Source organism: Triticum dicoccoides, chromosome 7B (genome assembly GCF_002162155.2).
Source record: "Triticum dicoccoides isolate Atlit2015 ecotype Zavitan chromosome 7B, WEW_v2.0, whole genome shotgun sequence".
In the NCBI taxonomy this organism is placed as follows: Eukaryota; Viridiplantae; Streptophyta; class Magnoliopsida; order Poales; family Poaceae; genus Triticum; species Triticum dicoccoides.
The window spans coordinates 687,586,073-687,591,363 of NC_041393.1; positions in this window are offsets into that span (position 1 = coordinate 687,586,073).

Sequence of the window (5,291 nt, forward strand, 5' to 3'; positions counted from 1 at the left end):
AAATTGACTGACCCAAAAGTCAATTCAGTCGACTGAAGTGTAGCTAAATCGGAGCAACATCGCAAGCAAGAGCAAGAGCGAGAGTAGCAGCGCGAGCAAGAGCAATAGCAAGAGCAGACCAGGCAGGGGACCAAGAGCAAGAGCAAAGCAGCAGAGCAGCAGCGCGAGCGAGAGCTAAAGCAGCAGCAGCTCCTACTGATGTGGACGTCGCCGCCGAGGGAGCGACGCCGTGGAGGAAGTGTCCGGCGACACCGCCGTGGATAGAGCCGCACCATGTCGGCTCGGGACCGAGCGCCGGCAGCACCGTGAGATCGAATCAAGAAGAAAATGTGGCAATTAGTGTACAACCTCTTTAGTGGCACCGATTAGGCCGTAGTTTCATCCGAGGAAATGGTGATGATGATGCTCTTCTGGTGGTGCACGTGAAGATGGCGGTGTTGGAATGGAGGTGGTGCGAAAGACGAGGGGAACATCGGGGTAGCTCCTTGGAGGTGGAGGACGGGGTGGCTGAACCGGCGGGGCGACGAGATCGACGACGGATCCTCATCTGTTACGGTGGATGAGGGACATCGAGGTGTTGCCATGGACGACGTCATCGGGGAAGAGGCTCCGACTGGGTGGCGGACGGAGCAGGGTGTGGGGTTTCGTTGCATGTTTCCGCGGCCTCGGTGTACGAATGGGTGGGTAGATGAGATGGCAGTGGGAAACCATGGCTTAGGGATGTGCTTGTCCGAAATGTGGGGTAAGTTACGAAAGTACCCCCACCGATTTGAGGCGCTTCTTTCGGTTCAGGGGTACCACGGGCATTTTGCGTGTCGGGATTTCATAGGAGGTGGGAGTTTTCGCGCGCGTTGTAATTTCGGAATAGCAAGGCGCAGGTTGAGATGGAGGGAGTTGTCGGAGCACAACGAGACAAAGATATATCTTAAATATTTCGGGCTAACAAGGCGCGAGTTGAAATTTCCAGACAAGCCTAACATGTACTGTACCAAATCAATGCGCACTACAAATGTCATTCAAAACTTTGAATTCATGTTATGTTCAATTAAAATATTTCGCTACGTGTATAATACACACAACCTACTACTCAAATGAACGTTTTAGTGCATTCCAAACGTATATACTACCACTTCAACATTAACTAAATTTGAATTCGTTTCTCTATTTGAATAAGATCTACAGTAATGATTGTTGTGAAGTCAAAGCATTTGAATTCGTTTCTCTGTTTTAATAAGATCTACAATCATCATTATTGTCAAGTTAAACAATCGTTTGTGTATTATCTTCACAGCACACCACATGATTAGTCTCGAGTTACATATGAACTATGTGTACTATATGAACTCGAACTCGATATTTTGTATCCACTTTATTTTGATTTCAAATCACATTACATTTCTAGCTCTAGCTAGATCTTCATAATCTAAACCGTGTCTCATATGTATAATGTGTTTATCACATTATGTATGGTTCCCCGCCCCCTACGCCTACAAGTATTTAGATGTGAGTTGCAAACACCACACATTACCACATATTCAAATAAAATGTGAGAATGTTCGATATATAGTATTGTTTAGATTGTTTGATATTTAGTTGTAAGCTGCAAACGCCACACATTATCACAAATTCAAATAAGATGTGAGATTGTTTGATGTATAGTATGGTTTAGATTGTTCGGCATTTAGTGTGAGTTGCAAACGCCATGCATTATCACATTATGGTATAACATGTGAATAACACGTGTATCACCGCTATATTCATGCATGCAATGTTTAAAACACTATGATCTCCTATTCAAATGTATGAATCCGCTTTCACATCAAATTATGATCTTTGTTAGTCTCTTACACCCACACAATCCTTTAACCTTTGTAGCTACCACTAACTTTCTCTCGTTCATGCACACGCCCTCCTTGCCCTCCCCCTCCCTCGGCATTCTATCCACCAGGCACATTCATTTTTTTTCTTTAGGTCGTTCTCCCAGAGTCTCCACAATTCCTTTCCGACACACACCGATCGATAAACCTCTCCAGCGATGGCTGCCTACAACATACACACACACACCTTCAATCTCCTCCTTTATGTGTCCTTGCCTCGTGTCTCTCATACGGTCACATACACATGTAAACTCTCGCCCCTCTTTTCATCAATATCACAACCACACACTCCTCCCCCTATCTAGCTAATAGTTCGGCCTCTCGCACCACCTCCTAGCTCTATTCTCTCTGTCTATCCGTCTCGTTGGGCCTTATTTGCCTCTAACAAATGGACGTACACCGACCGATCTCTCGCTATACATATAGCTAGCTAGGTCCTTATAACTCGTTTTTACCCACGCGTCGATCGATCTACCTCATTAGTTGTGTCTCTTCCTTCCTTCAACAAACAACAATTGATCTACCGATCTAGTTAGGTTCGCTTACCAAACACATGGTTCCCCTTCATCATCCATGCATGGATGCGTCCCGACAGATCTATCACGCACAGGCACACACAGAAAAACATCCTCACTCTTATTGATAACATTGCAGTTCCACCCTCAGTTTGTCTAGTAGGCCTCTCCCACCATCTCCGAGAAGCAACTCCATGACCCATCCAACACTATACCCCTCTCCCTCCCTCTCTCTCTCTCCTCTCTCTCTCTCTCTGTCCCATCATATTTCCCGTCGTTCAGTTATGTATGGATGTCGACCGATCTCCCTCAAGACATAGCTAGGTCTCTCCTTCTCTACACATATACGGGTCGTTCTACCTCTATAGTTAGGCCTCTGCCTACCCCTCCCCCACCCCCACCCCCCTACACACACCGATACATCGAGCTCTCTAGTCATGTCTCCCTGCCACACACAAACTTGACATGTGCCCTCTAACGTTCAGGTAGGCCAGTCGCCCTATATCTTTGACTTGCACACACACACAATTTCGATTGCTCTCTTCATGGATCTCGCACCCATCCACTTGATCCTCTCTTTGACTCTATAGATAGCTATGACCCCTCCCTCTCTTCTCGTGGATTGCCCGACCCTCTATGTATGATATGGATAGGCCTCCATTTCACACACATTGCATGCAAAATTTTGTTTGACATGTCATCAACATATATTCCCAGAAATAATTCACGAAATCAACCCCCCACCCCACCCCAAAACAAAAAACACTCATGAACGCGATTTGTATCTCTCTCACACACCCATGTGGGTGGGGGACGTGCACGAAGAGAAGAGGTGCATGCACGGCGCACGTACTCCCGTCTCTTTCCCAACCACACCCGCGCGGGTACACGGTGGAGCTCATTTCTGTACGAAAAAGGCATCCCACGTGGTAATTTGGCACGTGTACTGGTTGTCCACTTGGTGGAGGGAGGATCATCTACCACGGGTGAACAAACAAATTGCAACTTGACGCGTTATGTTAAATTAAAAAAAGAGGCAAACCATGTGGGTCCTACCTTAGAGGCAAGGCTCTATACACTGGAGTACTTTTGATGTGTACCGTCAACTCGCAGAACAAGGAGAAGCTTGCTTAGTATGCCGTCTCCCCCGCCCACGGGCGCGGTGGCTCGTAGGATGAGGTGAAGCTTGCTCCGCCTTATGCCCGCTCCCTCGCCCATGCGCGCGGTGGCTCGCAGGACGAGGAGAAAAATTTACTACTCCCTCCGTTTACTCCTCGTCCCTACTACCTTGGTTATACAGAATATATCATATTGTTTGGAATACATATGTCCTGTAGTAGATTTCAATATAAACTACTAGTACATACTCCAAACACTGATGTATATAGACGTATTTTAGAGTGTAGATTCACTCATTTTGCTCCGTATGTAGCACTCTCCCTTGCCCCTCGACCCTCTCCCAGATGATGGACGTCCAACAATTCATTCGGTCTCAAATAGCCAGAACGATATATACTGCACTACCATTATTGCTCGACTTCCCGAAAAGGCGAAGAGCCAATCGCAAGGTTAATATTTTGGAGATGCCAAGCACAAGGTTATAGGAGAATGAGTAGTAGGTGCCATGTCATTTATAAATAAAGTTTTTTTCTTCAGTGGCACGTACGCAATATGATAGGTTCATATGGAGAGAAAAGGAAACTGCTCCACTATATACATAGTCAGGATGGGCCAGCCTACACGGTTGCTTGCTGGGGTTGCTCTCTTCACACTCTCTCGCACAAAATGACTGTGGCCACATCTCTAACATCCCGGCAGATCACGTCCGCTTGGGGAAGGGGTGGATGCTTAGTTTAGATGCGGTACCCGTCGCAGACGGCGAAAACCCACTGTCGGCACGTCCCGATCAGGGGTCCCCGCCATTATCTCTCACAAAGCCGGTGAGGTTGCCTTCGTCCCTTGCTCACTGCCGCGAAGTGGGTAGTTGCTGCCTCCCGCTTCCCTCCTCAAGGTTGAGCTACGTCCCTCAGGTACAACTCCCTTTACAGCCAGCTTGCACCACTGCTCCAGCTGCCCACATCACTCCCGGTGGATATTTCTCTACTTCTTTGCCCCGCACATACCTCTACTGGCTTCTACGTACTATATTTGTGATGAGTTTATGTCTCATCAACTAGTCCCAGTAATCTTATTCTAATCACGCTTCTTCAATTTCTTTGCCACAGGGATGCTCATCTCAATTTTGGTGAAACTACACAAAATGATCCAATGGTTAAAAGGTTGCAAACTTCATTTATTAGGAAGCTCGAACGTTGCCAGCAAACTGAAGCCTGGTCAGGGTTCACGGTTCAAGGGCTAGGGACTGCATGGATCATTTTTTTCTATAGCTGCCTCTGTTCCAAAATAAGTGTCAACTTTAGTAGTAGTACAAGTTTGTACTAAAGTTTGCACAAAGTTGAGACACTTATTTTGGAACGGAGGGAGTACATATTTGCTAAGATCTATCAATCATTGAGATGCAATAGCATGCATGTTAGTCTCCTTTGTATTTGATGAAATGTTGCAACGGGCAACCTTGGATGCAAGATACATGTAACAGAAGCTGGAAGCTTCATAGAATTGTACAAATTTATCTCGCTGATAAATTACAGTACGTACTATACTAGTACTTCCTCCGTTTCTAAATATAAGTCTTTGTAGAGATTTCACCATGAACCACATGCGGATGTATATAGATATATTTTAAGTGTAGTTTCATTCATTTTGTTCCGTATGTAGTTCACATAGTGGAATCTCTACAAAGACTTATCTACTAGTAATAGCTATCCCCCACTACTAGGAATTCTCTATCCTCTCCTTGAGCCACATCATCAAAATTAATGTAGCCATTAGATGAACT